The sequence below is a fragment of the Cannabis sativa genome, chromosome 1, assembly GCF_029168945.1.
Source record: "Cannabis sativa cultivar Pink pepper isolate KNU-18-1 chromosome 1, ASM2916894v1, whole genome shotgun sequence".
Classification (NCBI taxonomy): Eukaryota; Viridiplantae; Streptophyta; class Magnoliopsida; order Rosales; family Cannabaceae; genus Cannabis; species Cannabis sativa.
In genome coordinates, this window is record NC_083601.1 from 23,291,563 (window position 1) to 23,309,697 (window position 18,135).

General features: G+C 33.3%; 1 long non-coding RNA gene across 1 annotated transcript; it reads right to left on the reverse strand.

The window, feature by feature from the left end:
• Positions 1-12,401: 12,401 nt before the first annotated feature.
• LOC133032244 (uncharacterized) lies at positions 12,402-12,627 on the reverse strand. The gene is made up of 2 exons (XR_009685022.1): positions 12,536-12,627; positions 12,402-12,455 (listed from the first exon to the last, which is right to left on the reverse strand). It is a non-coding gene; the product is annotated as an uncharacterized LOC133032244 (long non-coding RNA).
• Positions 12,628-18,135: the final 5,508 nt, after the last annotated feature.

The following is an 18,135-nucleotide window of genomic DNA, read 5'->3' on the forward strand; positions in this document are numbered from 1 at the left end:
TCAACATGCTATCTACCCACACGAGCGGGCCGTAGCGCCTCTTGAGCGCGCCGCGGTGCCTAGGTTGAAAACTCGGAAATGCAAATTCAGCAACTCAAAAATGCACCAAAACATCCCAAAATTTAACCTAAAGCATGCTCAACTAAAAACAAACATCTCAATAATTTTAAACCAGCATAACAGAGAGCTAAAAACATTAAAACAAGCTCTATCAACATCAATTCATGCATTTGAACCAAGCTCCTCAAGAATCAATACAAATTTACAATCTTTACACTAATCCAAAGCTTGAAAACTCAATCATCAAAACCCAATTGTGAACCCAATATTTCAGAATAAAAAATCACACAAATTAAGCTTCAATACCAGAATTTCAAACTACAACTCTAATCTTAAAAACAAACAAAATGATCTAGAAGCATAACTCACAAAATTTTGCATAAAACAACACAAATCATCCTATTTTCAAGCACATGCATTCAACAACTTAAACAACAACAAAACTTGATTTTCAAACTTTAATTGTCAGAATAAAACTCAGCAAAAAGAGATCTTAGAAGCTTACCACCAATTCCAAGCTTCTAACTCCAAGAACTACACAAAATTCACTTCCAATCAAGCCTTAGATTGTAAAAAATTATCAACTTGAAGAAGATAAGAAAGGAGAGAGGAAGAGGTCGGTTAAGGGGCTGAATAAATCTAGAAAATTGATTCCACTTCTCTCAAAATTGTATTTTATTGAAAGTATAATTAGTTGGTTAAATAACCAAAATGCCCTCCAAGGCCAAAATAAGCATACACGCTCATCAAGGGTAAAATTTCCATTTCACCACACACACAAATAACATACAAATTTCAAATTTTTTAATTAGTCATAAAATGCCAAAATAAAGTCCCAAAAATATATTTTGGGCGCCGAACTCGGTGCAGCCCAAAATACCCAATTGTGACTATACCGTGCCAACTTGTCAGAAAATACCTGCAGAAAAACAGATACATATACTATATAATAATATAGTCCATAAGCACGATATATCATTAAAATTACGGTTTTACCCTTCTCGGGTCAAAATTATAAAAATGCCCATGGTTCACTAACGGGGTCTTAACCGTTAATTGCGGTGCGCCATACACCAAGCTTGTTTCAAAGCGGATGTCAGGAGTGGAAAGGTCATTTATTAGTATAATTCATATATATTAAATTATATAATAATATAATTCCTTATTAATACACATTTAACTAGTTAGGGTTTGCTAATCCGATTCCTTAATCTTAGGGTATTACAATTATCCCCTCCTTATAGAAATTTCGTCCCAAAATTTACCTGAATAACTCCAGATATTTCTGCTGCATATCTGTGTCGAGTTCCCAAGTTGCCTTTTCTACTTTACTGTTCCTCCATAATACTTTGATCAATGCAATTGTCTTGTTTCTCAAGACTTTTTCTCTTCTATCTAGCACTTGCGCTAGTTGTTCCTCATATGAAAGATCTGGCTGAAGTTCCAATGCTTCATAACTCAGAATATGGGACGGGTCTGAGACATACTTCCGAAGCATCAAAACACGGAACACATCATGTACAACTGCCAGCGCTGGGGGCATAGTCAACCTGTACACTACTTGCCCTATCCTCTCAAGGATCTCAAAAGATCCGATGAACCTCAAGCTAAGTTTTCCTTTCTTACCAAAGAATTCAATGCCTTTCATAGGCGAAATTCAAAGAAATACCATATCTCCGACCTAAAAATCAATATCCTGATGCTTTGGATCTACATACTCTTGTGTCTGCTTTGAGCCGCGAGCATTCGCACTCTGATTTTATCAACTGTCTCACTTGTTCTCTGAACAACTTCGAGACCTAAGAACTTTCTCTCACCTACTTCATCCTAATGAATAGGTGATCTGCATTTTCTTCCAAATGATAGTTCATAGGAGCCATCCTGATTGCCTGATAGTGGTTGTTGTACGAGAACTTGATCAGGGAAAGGTACTTTACCCATGATCCTTCATAGTCTAGTACACATGCCTGTAGCATGTCATTTAAGATCTGAATGGTCCTTTCAAACTGTCCATCTGTTTGAGGATGGAACACTGTGCTGAACTTCAACTGAGTACCCATAGCTCGATGTAGGCTCTCCCAAAATCTTGATGTGAACTTCGGATCCCTATCAGAAATAATGGACTTTGGGACACCGTGAAGACGAACTATTTCTCTAACATATAGTTTTACATACTGATCAATGGACAAATTCATCCGAACAGGTAAAAACTACACAGACTTTGTAAACCTGTCAACTATGACCCATACAGAGTTGTACTATCCTGTAGTCCTAGATAATCCAACCACGAAGTCCATGGCAATGTCTTTTCATTTCCATCTGGAAGATTCAGTGGCTGCACCAAACATGCAGGCCTTTGGTGTTCAGCCTTCACTTGCTGACAAGTTAAACACTTCGCGACATATTCAGCTATATCATTTTTCATTCTAGGCCACCAAAACATGGCCTTAAGATCATTATACATCTTCGTTGTTCCCGGATGAACTGAGTAAGGAGTCGTATGAGACTCATTCAAAATTTCTCTTTTAATGTCGTCATCCATATGTACACAAATACGGTTCATAAACCGTAGCATCCCTGTATCATCCACTGTAAAGTCCCTAATCTTCCTAGCTGAAACCCTATCTAAGGATTTCACTAAATTTGGATCTTACAATTGTGCTTCTTTGATTCATTCTAGAAGAGTAGATTGTAGGGTAATGTTAGCCAACTGCCCCACAACAAACTCAATCTTAGCTCGAGTCATCTTATTTGCTAATTGTCTAGAGATCTGCTTCATTGTATTCATCTGGCTCTGTCCTTTCCTACTCAGGGCATCAGCTACAACATTGGCCTTCCCGTGATGATAAAGAATTTCACAATCATAATCCCTTACCAACTCTAACCAACATCTTTGTCTCATGTTTAGGTGTTTCTGGGTAAAGAAGTATTTCAGACTTTTATGATCAGTGTATATCTCACATTTCTCGCCATATAAGTAATGCCGCCAAATCTTCAGCATAAATACTAGTGATGTGAGTTCTAGATCGTGAGTAGGGTACCTCTGCTCGTACTCCTTTAACTGCCGAGAAGCATAAGCTATTACCTTTCCAGTTTGCAAAAGAACACAGCCCATACCCTGTCTCGAGGCATCACAATAAACAAAAAACTTTTTCTTATCTGAAGGAAGAGTTAATACTGGAGCGGTAATCAAGCGCTGCTTTAACTCTTGAAAACTTTTCTCACACTGATCAGTCCAAACAAACTTCAAATTCTTTTGGGTCAGTTTCGTTAGGGGTGTTACAATTTTAGAGAAACCCTCAACAAACTGACGATAATAACCAGCTAAACCCGAAAAGCTTCTAACTTCAGTAGCCAATTTTGGTATTGGCCAATCCCGAACAGCTTCGATCTTGGCCGGATCAACCATGATCCCATATTTATCCACTATGTGCCCTAGGAAAGAGACAAATTGTGAACCCAACATTTTAGAATAAAAAATCACACAAATTAAGCTTCAATACCAGAATTTTAAACTACAATTCTAATCTTAAAAACACACAAAATGATCTAGGAGCATAACTCACAAAATCATGCATAAAACAACACAAATAATCCTATTTTCAAACACATGCATTCAACAACTTAAACAACAACAAAACTTGATTTTCAAACTTTAATTGTCAGAATAAAACTCAATAAAAGAGATCTTAGAAGCTTACCACCAATTCCAAGCTTCTAACTCCAAGAACTACACAAAATTCACTTCCAATCAAGCCTTAGATTCTCAAAAATTATCAACTTGAAGAAGATAAGAAAGGAGAGAGGAAGAGTTCGGTTAAGGGGTTGAATAAATCCAGAAAATTGATTTTCATTTCTCTCAAAATTATATTTTATTGAAAATATAATTAGTTGGTCAAATAACCAAAATACCCTCCAAGGCCAAAAGAAGCATACACACTCATCAAGGGTAAAATTGCCATTTCACCACACACACAAATAACATACAAATTTTAGATTTCTCAATTATTCATAAAATACTAAAATAAAATCCCAAAAATATATTTCGGGCCCCGAACTCGGTGTGACCCAAAATACTCGATTGTGACCATACCGCACCAACTTGTCAGAGAACACCCGTAGAAAGACAGAATACATATACTATATAATAATATAGTCTATAAGCACGATATATCATTAAAATTACAGTTTTACCCTTCTTGGGTCAAAATTATAAAAATCTCCTAGCTGAACAATGGGGTCTCTACATGTCATTTATCAGTATAATTCATATATATTAAATTATATAATAATATAATTCCACATTAATACACATTTAACTAGTTAGGGTTTGCTAATCCGATTCTTTAATCTTAGGGCCTGTTTGGTACGCACGATTGGATTGGATTAGACAGGCTAATTTGTCCAATCCAATGTTTGGGCTAGGGCTGAGCATGGGTTGGGTTGGCCGGGTTGAGGGTATTTTAATGACCCAATCCAATGACGTCGTCCTAGAGATTTCTAACCCATTCACATCCTAAATTTTTTATAACCCAACCCATTTTTTACTTTGCGGGTTGGGTGGGTTTGGGTTGGGTTGGGTTATAACCCTTATTCCATAATTAAAAAAAAAAAATCAGATTTTAATATTATCAATTTCATACATAAATTAAAAAAAATTAAAAGTTGTAACATAAACATATCCATCCAAAGTTACAAATCATTCAAAATTAAATATTATAGTCATCTAAAGTTTTAAAAACTATTAAGATTGTCCATAACAAACTTAAAGAAAATCAAAATCAGTTTTGATATCGGCCTTACTCAACAATCTCAACAACAATCTCAACGTCAATTGTCTTTGCTTTTGGTGATGATTCATTAACCTTATTTTTTGTTCTGCAATTATAAAAATATAGTTACTAGTTAGTCAAATTATTATAAATAAATAAATAAAAACATAATAAAAAAAGAAACATATTTAATATTCATCAAGAAAATTATATTTACCTAGAAGAAAATCATAAGCTCCCTCATAAGAAAAAAAAAATCAAATTATAATAATAGCAACTACCAAAAATTTTGTTTATTATATACTAAATATCATAGTAAAAATAACAATATAAAAAATAACCAAATCCATAAGATCACAAATAAAAAAAAATAAGTAAAAAATAAAAGATTATAATACCTTTATTTTATGCTAATTGCTATATGCTCAAGAGTCAAGATCGTAGCAAAAAAAATAATAATACAAAAAATAACCAAATAATAAATAAATAAAAAAAATATTAGACTGTAGCAAATTAAAATAAAAAGTTCATTTAGATTACCTTTTTATCGAAAAAAAAAACATCACATACCTAATCAAGATTCAATTCATATTATATTATTTATCGAAAATTAAAAATAAGGTCAAGTGAAAAAGATCAAGACCTGCATTTATGGTGACCCGAGAACAATGAACTCCAACACCTGTCCAACCGCGAAGATACTTACGAAATAGAAAAAAAAAAAGAGCTCGAGTTCCTTGTAAAAATATTAGTTTCATTTCCATCTAGCAAAACAATGAGAAAAAAATTATTTCCATTTCAGCATAGCAATGAGAAAAAAAAAAGTCTTACAAGTTGAAAATAAAAACTTAGAAGGTGCGACTGGCTTGTGGAGAGCTCAGTTGGACAGTCGGTGGTGGTTCCTGGTGTGGAGTGGATGGCTGGCGCGGCTGGAGATTTGAATGGTGTGCTGGTGCGAGATGAGCGTGAGAGGAGCAATGGCTGGCGTGCGAAGGTGCGTGAGACTGAGAGTAGCTGAGTGAGAAAGAAGAGAACTATGGACTATGGTCCAACTCCATGGAGGTCTGAGCTTTTTCTTCAAAATAATAATAAAAAAAAAGCTGACTAAAGTGAGATGATGAGAGTGACGACTGCTAGGGTTTGTTGGAGAGAGATGAATGGGTTTATGTTATGTTGTATTAGGTTTAGCTTTGCACATATGTATATTATATATATTTTAGTTGGGCTTGGGCTGGTCGGCCCAGTTTGGGTTGAAAAACTATCAGCCCAAATATCAACCCATTTGGTGCGGGTTGGGCTTTTTTCAACCCATGTGATGTTCGGCCCATTAAATCTGACCATGCTTCGGCCCATTTCGGGTTGGGTTGGCCGAGTTGGTTGACCCATTTTCAAACCATGATCAGCCCTAGTTTGGGCATGGCAGAAGTCTGGATAACAAATCTAGCTAATCTCATCTGTTTGGGATTATTTATCCCATCCAGCAGGGTGGGATAAATAATCCCATGCAGATGAGATTTTTTTTTTTATCGTTTTTTTAATTTTGATTTTATTAATATATTTTAAATTTAGTAAGAATTTAAATGAAAGAATTATCACACATTTATTTATAAATTTTTTTATCAAAAAATTATTCATTAAAATTAGTAAAAATATATAATTTTAAATTATTATACATAAGTTTTCATAATTTAAAATATTGTTAATTAAACAATAGTTACTTAAATTGATTCTAAGAGAAACAATATGACAATAAAATTATATATTATTTTTAAATGACTAGAAAATTTATATAAATATTTTAAAAAATTAATATTTATATTAAATTAGTGTTTAACATAAACAATTTTATATTATTCAAGTATTTTTATTTTACTATTTTAATTATTTATTAAATAAAAAATATGCTAAATTATTTTATTTTATATTTATGATATATACTTGATTATATAGAATATAATATTTTATTTAATTTTATAATTTAATTATTTTTTTTTTTGCTGTGAATCATTCATTTTTTATTTGTTTATTATTATATATTTTGAATTTAATTTAATATTATATATATTTATTTTAATTTAAGATTTTTTTTCTAAAAAGAAATAAATAAAATACTCTAGTCTATTCTTAAACAAAACACAAGATTACTTTCAACATAATCCAATCTTATCCTGTCTAGTCTAATCATTTTTAGTTCAATCCAGTCCAATCATGCGTACCAAATGGGCCCTTAGGGTATTACATATATTGTAGACAAATATAATTTAGTACATACACGATTATAATAAAAGAAATTAAGAGTACACAAAATATTCAGCAAAATATTATAAAATTATATTTGTATGTACTAATTTAGTACATATATTGTAGACAAATATTATAAAATTATATATTGTAGACAAATATAATTTAGTACATACACGATTATGAAATATTCAATCTTAAAAACTTAAAAAAAGACATAAACTAAAAACAAAAAATAATTCAGTTAGAAAAATCATGCAGACTCAAACTCGCTGCTATAGTGATAAAATAAAACAGTCAAACGATCACGATGCACTTCAACATCAAAATCGTCAGAAGGGATAGGCTTACTATCAATAAAATACTCTGCAAAAGCTGCTAGAAAAGCTCCACAGTCACTGCAAAAATGAACCAGAAAATAACATAAAAATCAAACAAAAATGAACAATCAACAATAAAAAAAAAAGAAAAGAAAAGAAAACTAAAATAAAGCATTAAGAACTTACACTATATTCTGCTCAGGCAATCCAGAAACATGAACAGTCTCAAAAGACTCCATTGTAGAAAACCTTGATTCATTTCTAAGAGATTTGAAATCTAGAATAGAAAAATAATAAGGCAAAATAATAGAAAAAAGTTTACAAGCCTCCTTTGCAGCTTTCACAAACCTACCAGTCTTGAGTAGGGCTGTACATCGGTCGGTTTAGTCGGTTTATACTACATATTTTCTAACCCAACGTAAAGATCGGTTTGTAAAATTCTGCATACAACCTACCCAATTAAAAAAAAAAATCTTAACCCGACCGATGGTTTAGGCGGTTTGGTCGGGTTAACCCGCCCAAACCGAATTAGGAGGGTTTTTTTTTTTTAATTTCAACTAAAATAAAAATTAACCACATAAATACACAATATATGTGAGAAATAATTTTTTTGAGAGGCTGAGAAAGAATTTTAGGATTTGAGACTTTTTTTAATATATATTATATATTATATAATATATATAAAATTAAAAAAAAAAAGTAAAAATCGGGTTAAATCGGGTTGGGCGGTTTGGGTCAATTTTCAACCCGCCCAATTAACTGATTGGGCGGTTTAGAATTTTGTCGAGTTATGTCGGTTTGTATTTTTTATCGGTTTTGTCGGTTTGGTTTAGGCAGTTATTCGGGTTGGGCGGTTTACGAAAATTTTTGTACACCCCTAGTCTTGAGTGAGTTGTACAAAAATATGCGCCTCTCAGAAATATTTAAGCGATCGCATATCCGATGCTGTTGCTCTTTCATATTAATAGGAAAAATAACATGATCAATCAAGTGCCAAGGAGTAGCACATAAAATCTTTTTCCCCATAATATATTGCGTCATAGTATGATCCAAAGATAAAACAGAAATATCATTTTGTTTGCAAGAAACCTATCATATAAATTTGTGATGCTAGCACTAAATAGGGAATCAGTTGTGGTAACCTTCAATTTTGGCTCCTTTGCATACTTATTCTTTTTACACAGGTAGTAAAAATCATATCAATATGCTGAAAAAAGAAAAAAAAAGGAAAATGCAAAAAAAAACAACTATGAAACAACACAAAACAAAGGTAATGAAAATATGCAAACAACTCAAAAACAACTGAAAAAAACTACTTAATGAAGAAGTTAAAAAGTAATCACGATAACTAAGTTTGTGAAACTACGTCTTGTTATCAACTTCCTCAACACCAAACCAAAAGGGAGGAGATATCTTGTATTTGCCCTTTAGATAAACATTATTAGCTGTTTTCCTAAAACAAGAAAAAAGAGATATAAATTTAGCAACAATAAATCTGAAATTAATAAAATTATACAAAGGAACAATAAAAAAAATTACGTTAATTTCTTCGATCGGAGACTCTGCCCTAGCCAAACATCAAAAGCAATCTCCAAAGTTGGCTCAACAGGTTCCCCAATCTTATCATCCAATGGACATGATCCACGAACATATTTCACAATTTTAATATCAGAATCATCAGGAGAATTAGACACGTAATCTAATTTAGCACCAGAAGAACCTAGTTCAATAAAGGGAGACTTCAACATAGCCCCCTTCTTCTTGTCCCTCTTTTCAGGAATTAAGATTGGTGTCTCCTCGAAAACAACAATGTCACGGACATCATTTTGAACCAAACCGTGAAAACCAAAAGAAACAGAAGTCTGACCAGCAACAACAGGAGTAGAGGAAGACTCCATCTAAAATAAAATAACTAATGTTAAAAATAACAAAACAATAAAAAGAGAAAAATTAAAAAAACAAAACAGCAACAACTTCAAAACAAGAATAGATAAATAAAATATCATCTTCTCAACAGCTTGAACGCCACAAGCCATAGAAGCACCAACATCAATAAAATCATCATCATCCTTAGAAAATAAATTCTGCTTAATAAAACAAAAAAGAGTCAAATAAAATTAAAATAAAATAGACAACTTAAAAAAAATTCAAAGCAGGGCAAAAAAAAAAAAAACAGTAAAACAATAAGAAAATAACTCAAAAACAAACCTCTTTCAAATCAGCAAAAATTCCTGAAGCAACAACCAATTTATCATCAATTTTTGTGCACTCTTGTGCAGTAGATGCATCTACTACACCTTCATTAAGCTTTGAACCACCATCAACAGCAACATGCACCTCATCAATTTTTACCTTTTCAACAACGGACACAGACTGTCCACAATCATCTCCACCCCCACCATCCTCATCATCATCATCATCATCATCATCATCATCATCATCATCTTTAACATCATCATCTCCAGGCTCATCGTCTTCCTCATAATCAATTTTTTCATCATCCTCATTTTCACCATCACCAACAACATCATCATTGTTTATACATGCTTTAAAGGCCGACTGAAGATGATGTTGTTCACATTGTCTATTTTTAGCTGAGAAACTTTAAGTTTTGGCATTTTAGGCCAGTTAAGAAGCCTAGGTATGCTAATGTTTGAATACAAAGAAATTTTTCTAACGATATACGGACAACACTCAAAAAACCAAACTTGTAGTGCCTAAGGAAAACCTAACAACCTATAAAAATCCACCATCATTATCCTTCTTCCTAACAGTCCTAATACCGGCATCAAATCTTACCCTTAAGAGATTCAATAGTCATCTCAAAACACTCCTTCCCCCAGCCATACTCATTATAACAGCTACTATCCACAGTATCAAGTTTCTCAATAGAGACAACCTTTCCAGGAGGACCTCCGAGCAAGTAACACTGAACAAAATACAAAAAAGCGAACTTGACTAAGAGATCATCATTATGCTTAAGGTTGTTAGCAGTAAAGGCAACTTGAATCAAAATCTTGGTAAGTTTTTTTATTACCCTTAAAATAATGTTCAACTAGCATATTTTTGTTGTATTTGACACTACTACAAGGAAAGGCCTTTTATCCCGGTTTTTAAGGCTTTTTATCCCGGTTTTCGCTAATATAAAAACCGGGATGTATGCCAGTGGGATAAAAAGTATTTAAAAAACCGGGATAAAAGGGGTACTTTTTATCCCAGTTTTTTAGAAAACCGGATAAAAAGTACCCCTTTATCCCTTTGCTTAGAGAAAAGTGGGATAAAAGGGTACTTTTGATCCCACTTTTGATGAAAAAAGTGGGATAAAATGTACCCTTTTATCCCACTTTTTATGAAAAAACTGGGATAAAAAGGTGCATTTTATCCCACTTTTTTTTTATATATAAAATTTAAAAGTGACCTTTAATTTGAAATGTATATATAGATTTTTTATTTTTTTTCTTGTAATTTTATTACATTTCATTTCATTTATTTTTTTTCAATAATAATAAATATAATTTTTATTTTTATAATTATATAGCGTATGTATAAAAAAAACTTAATTTAAAATAAATGATTAATATCATTTTTAATAACAACAATAATAATTTGTAAGTTCAATTCTAAATAACACTTTACATATTATGCATAAATCTCTAAATTAAATACTACACATTGTCTAAAAAAATACAATAAAAGACTACTAGTTAATTTTTATATATCAAGGGAAGCAATTGACTTAACCACTGTTGTCGAAGTGAAAGAGATGATCGTCCTCGAATATTGGGATAGGCCGCCAACCGTCAATTTAAAAAAAATAAAACTAATTAAGAAGATAATACTTTTATATGTTTGTATTTATAGTAAAGATGAGTATATACTTACTTTTGCTTTTATGGCTTCAATGGGATTTGAATGTTGAAGCATATCACGAATGTAAGTTAGTACATAGTAACCACATTCGTAATTGTATGGTTGCTTTGGACAAGCAAAGGTCCATATCTCCGGTCCATTTTTGCCAAATACAATAGCATTTGAACTAATATTTGCATATGCACTATTAAAGACATTAAAAAAAATTATAATTTAAGCTTTTAGAATTTATTAATTGATGATTATATTAGAATGAATAACTTAAAGTTCTAAACTTACGCCTTTATCATCTGAGCAATGTCCTGACGGATTTTAGATTGCCGGGTTTAAGAATACAACTCTTCCCGATGTCATTGCTATAATCAACATCCAATGCTTGTTGAAAAAGTAACAATGTTATATTAATATAAAAATAAATATCATAGGAAAAGTGAAAGAGATGTGTGATTCTTACCCTATGTTCCATGGTATAAAATAGTATTGTCCTACATGAGTCATAGTGTTTAACCAAATTGATAATTGATCGATGGCTATCACCTTGTCCCGCTCATTGTTATAACTAAGAAGCTCGACATCATAAAACTTGTATAACTCTTTTTGTCTTTGATTTAAATTTTCCCAAATGCATCCGTTTAAAAAGAAAAAAAAATCAAATAGAGTCCTAAAAAATGGGCAAGAGTTTCCCTTTATTTCCATAACATTCCCGAAATTTTTTAAGTGCATAGCAATACAACAAATGGGTAGAATTTTTCCTTATATCTCCACACAATCAATCAAACCTTAACCTACTTCCCTACTGATGAATATCTAAGATATTCAAACTCCACTAACATAATATATGACTATATGATATATTAATCAAAGTTAATGAAATACCTTAGTCCAAATAGCATACCAACCCGTAAGTTCATCTGGGTGGCCACTTGTATGACATCTTCTGGTTATGTAGATGTGAACTCTGTAGAATAAGGATGGGTTAACAGAACCCTCACAAACTCATTTTTACCTTTTACTCTCATATATTCCAAGAACATGGCCCTGAAGAGAAATATGAGTCTTGTCAAGTACCTCTCGCAATGAATTTCTCATAAGATTTAGTGGAATCAAGATGTTCCACTATCTTCTCTTTTCCTTTACATTTCTCTTTCCCCTTCGAGTTGTTTGAACTATGAAGCTTCTTAATTAGAGAACCCTACATAATTACAAGTAAAATTGTAATACAATTCATATATAATTTAACATTAATGTAAATACAAGTAAATTATTCCATACCTCTTCAGTCAAAATCAATTCCCTAGGCCAAGGAACCAATTTGTTACATGCATCACAAACATAGCGTATTGCACCTCTTGGATATGGGATTTAAATTCCCTTGAATAACTTGTGTGATTTGAACCCGTGCATAATCATTTGTAATTATGTCACCATGATATGAAAAGTAACCAACTGCCTCAATTATGACACCCTCAGCCACAACATTGTCAATGTTATCCGAACATAATTTTACACTTTGACTTACATCCTCATAGTCCATTGGTTCTTGGTGTTCATAGTTGCCACTCGGTTCTTGGTGTTCATAGTTGCCACTCGGTTCTTGGTCTTCATTTTCCAAGGGTTGTTCTTGTTCTTCATAGATGCTCATTTGGCTTCGGTCTTCATTTGCCAAGGGTTGTTCTTGTTCTTCATAGATGTCAGTCGGTTCTTGGTCTTCATGTCGCTGTTCATTTCTATATTCATTGTCTAAGGCTTGAAGCTCTTCTGTTTGGGTGCTCAGGTGTGCCTAAAGCTTGCGTTAAGATATCATTCCGACCCTTAGCTTCGATTTCACCAGTACTAACTTTCTCTTTTAATTCATTCTATGAAACAAACCAATGACAAAGTTAGTAACAAAAATAAATAAATGTTATTGTTTTTCTTACCATAATTGACATACTTACTATTTTCTCGCTCAATTTCCTTGTCATATTCTGCGATCAAAATATTGTTCTTTGTCCGTGCTCTCATCCAAAGTTGGTATCTTTCAACATTGTCAACACCGAGTTCTTTTTTCTATATATAAAAACTAGATTAAATTCTATTGGCGTGATTAAAATTTAACATTGTAAAAGAAGTGATACAAGCTACTTACCAAATCTTGTTCGACGTTGGGCATGCCTCTACGAGATGAACGATGATGAGATAGATTCATCCTGGCTCTGGCGACTTGCGCTTCACTCAAAGCCTACACAATATAATCAAAATTAGAAACAACTTCATAAAATAAACTATCAACAAAGATTACTAAGTGGAATTGTACTCGTAAATTCGGGTAAGACGAGTTAGAACAAATTCATTCCGCCTTTATCGTTAAGCCTGGATACTTCTCTGGAGTAGCACGAAGTTCTTCTATCTTACCACTTTTAGCAATCGGGAGGATAATCGTCCGGGTCAGGAGCTTCTTGAAACTTTTCATCATTTTCCCCGCATCTGATAGTAGTTTAGGCTTATACGTTTCTGGAAGCTCGAAAGCATCCTAAAATCACAAAAAGAATTGATTAGTACCCATTAACAGTGTTGAATTAAATGTGTTGAAATATATATTGAAAAAAAATTTAAGTCTTACGTATGTGTCTTTCCATATTTTCTCCTTGAGTTTCGAATCTACATGTCTCCAATCATCATAAGTTAGAGGGACTGTAGATCTTGCTTTAACCCCAATCCATGATTGCATATCTGCATATGCTATTCCTATAGGTTCTCCTTTCTCATTCCACTCTAGTTTTGTCTTGCGTCCTCGAGCTTTCGCATTGCCGATGTCATTCTTTTTTGTCCCGCCGTCCTTTGGCTTATTTGCATCCTTTTGCTTTGTCATCTGCAAGAAATACACTAATTAAATCGTTTAGTAGGAAACATCATACTGAAAACATCATACCTACTCACTAAACATCATTTGTATTAACACATTATTAGTAAACTAAGTTTCGAACGTTAGATGAATACCCATCAGGCACTTTCATCTTTGCAAATGAGTTGCATACGGCTTGTTTCTGTTCTTTAGACAATGTGAAAGCTGCAGGAGGTAAATATGTACGTTTGCCTTTATCCACGTGCCAACCGTGTCTTATACCCAACTCAACAAGGTCTAAACGACTAGACAAACCATCTTTACTTTTACCAGGGATGTCAAGTAACGTACCGACAATGCTTTCACACACATTCTTTTCTATGTGCATGACATCCAAACAATGTCTAACAAGTAAATCTTTCCAGTATGGAAGACGGAAGAAAATCGATTTTCTTTGAAAACATCCATTGGGGTTTCTCTTTTTCTTGCCCTTTCCATACTTGAAATCTATTTTCTCAACTTCTTCAAGAATTTGTCGCCCTGAAAGTGGCAAAGGTGCAACTTCTCGTTCTACAGTACCGTCAAATGCTTGTTTTTTATTTCTGTCAGGGTGACTTAGGGGCAAATATCGTCTATGGCCCATGTAACACATTTTGCGTCCATTTGACAACCGACGAGCTCGTGTATTGGTACAACAAATAGGACAACCTTCATAGCCTTTTGTGCTCAACCCTGATAGATTACTATACGCAGGGAAATCACTAACCACAACAAAGACAAAATTTCTTCAACTTAAAAAACTTCTTTCTTAAAACCATCGTATGCATCAACACCATCTTCGTACAACTCTTTCAAGTCATCAACTAATGGTGCCAAATAAACATCGATATCATGTCCCTACTGTTGTGCCCCGAAATCATTAGCGATAACATCGTAAATTTCCTTTTCATCACCAACCAAGGAGGAAGGTTGTACATAACAAGAAACACAGCCATGAACTATGTCACTGCGCAAGAGATCTATGTGGATTTACTCCATCTACCGATAGACCAAGCCGTAGATGTCTTGGTTCACCGCGAAGTCCGGATTCAAATAATTTACTTTTTTCCAAGCCCGTGAATCGGCCAGGATGTGAGTTTACCGTCTTTCACTCGCCTTTTCTCGTGCCATAATAAGTTTTCGGCAGCTTCTGACTTCGATGTAACCGCATTTGGCCGCGGAATTAAAGGCATGTACCACAAGACTTTCTCTCGGAATAAGTTTTCTGATCTCCTTACTCTTGTTCGGCTTGTACCGTGGCAAACCACATTCCGACAAGTGTCCATGTGGGCATGCTCTTTACGATATAAAATGCAATCATTTGGACATGCATGAATCTTCTCATACTTCAACCCTATCGAACTTAAAGTTTTCTTCACCTCATATGTCGACTGGGAAAGCAATTTTCCATCTACAGATCTCTTTAAAAGCAGATAGAAATGGACTAAAACACTTATCACTTACTCCATTCTCCGCCTTTCTGTTATAAAATTTCACCATAGTTGATAGTCGGCGTTTTTCACAACCACTAAATAACGACTTATCCGCATCTCTAACCATGCTATCAAATTTTTCAGATCATGAATAAACTCTTCGAGCATCATCAAGCAATTCGTAGGATGATCATCACAATCATTACTTTCAAAATGATCATCGACCCCTCGCCTACTAACGGATATGGGTCTCCCTTCATCGATTCCCCATGCCAATACCATTTAGTATAACTTTTATCGATTCCACGACAAAATACATGATTCTTTAACATGGTAATATTTCCTTTTGATATATTACCACAATCGACACAAGGACAAAATAATTTTTCAGGATAGCTACAATTCTTTAGGGCAAACTCTAAAAATTTATTAAATCCTTCTACGAATTGTGGAGTTTCTCTCTTCTCTTCCATCCATGACTTATCCATTTTAAAAATAAAAATAAAATTCCTAACAAACAAGATTGAAATAAAAACTTACAAGTTGCTAGAAAAATTTAAAGCACACTTAGTAATTAAATATTAAAACACATGTTCGTTTAAGAATCCTAAAAAAAATTGGCCATAGTTTCCTATTTCTACAACATTTCTCAAATTAATAACTATCTAACAATGCACGCAAGTAAATCGTATAACAAGAAAAATTAATCAAAATAGCATTTAACAATATAATAATTGTCACCCATCCGACCGCAAAGACATTTATATCGCAGAATCTACTTCACTATGGATGAATATCTAACATATTCAAACTCCTCTAATAGCTTTAGAATTAGTAAAATAAGGAGTGTAAATATCAAATAACGTAACCAACCTTGTCTTAGCTCCTTGAAAGCTTTTCGTAAACTTCACCTTTCTCTCATCATCTCGTTGTAATTAAATTAAATTAGAATTTCAACCAACTCAACTCATTCAATGACAGGGAGAACAAAACTCAAGACAAAGAAAAGCAAAAGCATTTAAAGAAAACTCTGGAGTGAAAATACAAAATTGGTACATCGTGGGGTGCACATTAGAATTTCAATAAAAGAAAATATTGACTCTAAATTTTTCTTTGCATAGCTCTTCATAGTTCTTTTTCAACAATAGAAAGAAAAGATAAACAATATATGTAAAGGGGAGAGATCGTAAAAGACACAAGAAATGTTGGTCAAGGCCAAGAGATTCGAAATGACTCCTGAGAATCAAAGTTGCAAAGAAGAAAGATATAGAGTGGTGGAGTGTTTTTCTTTTCTTTTCTTTTTTGGACGCATATAAAGGAGGCAGAGGAGGAAGTTGATTTGTTGTGTCATATTTTTAGTTTTTGGGAATACCCTATTGATTTCAGGATTTTTGTGGGCGTGATCGAGGCGAAGAAAGAGAATGGGCGGTGCAAGCAATGGAAATGGATAATAAAGAAGAAAGATAAGATGATACCGAGAGAGTGAGAGGTATTTTACCATGAGCAAGTAGTCATATGTGTTTTTTATGATTATTGTTGTGATAGATTTTGGGATAGCAAGACAGAATAGCACAAGAAGATTTCACAAGGCTGCTTCGGTTGAGGAAATATTGTTTAGGCTGGGTTTGTGATTTTTTTTTATATTTATTATTATTATTATTATTATTATTATTATTATTATTATTTCTTTTGTAACAGAGACAATGAAAGAATATAGAAGCCAATAACAAACTTCGATTAAGGAAACTAATAACTATAATTACTACTAATCTATTTTACTTAACAGTAACTATACTTACAAGCTGCCGTTGTCGTCTCCAACCTTGCACCCATTGCCACCTCTGACTCTCCCCGAAAATCAAAAAGGAAGAAAAAGAAACCCATTTAAGGAAACAGCTCTAATTAAGCTTGTGAAAGGTAGAGAGAGGGAGATAAAGAGGTATTATGTCTTTGAAATGAAGCAGCCAAACAAGGAATACATGTATGTTTAATAAAAGAATGAATAAGTTTTCAAATCTTGACAAAGCGAAATTTGAAAAAAAAAAATGAAAATAAAAACCAAGAAGAAAATTTAGGAGCAGAACAGAACTTACCCTTCTACGTTTTTAAGTCTCATTGCCCCAATACTGTTTGATCAGAAGACCACATATTAATCTTATAATAAACCTCAATCATTAGACATATTTTCCAAGCAGTGTATTACAGTTTCCAAAGGAATATATTATTATTATTATATAACATAAAGGAATGTTTGGAAAAGTTGCCGAGAACCAAATTTGGGAATGAGTACCTGCTGCTGTTATATATTCAATGAAAATAGAGAATATATCTCTTTACAGTAGAAAAGAAACAATATTGAGTATGAACTCTTACAAAGGGTAGAGAAGCAAGAGCCCTCCAATGTCGATTGGAGTGGATGGAATTCGGAGTTCTGGCCGGGGTTAATTTTTGGGTTTGGGCGAGGATTTAGACGAAGAGGGTTTGGGCGAGAGGGTTTGCGTGAGGGTTTGGGCGAGGGTTTCGGGTTTGGGCGAGAGGGTTTCGGGTTGTACTATGTCAATCGACCGAAGCGCAGA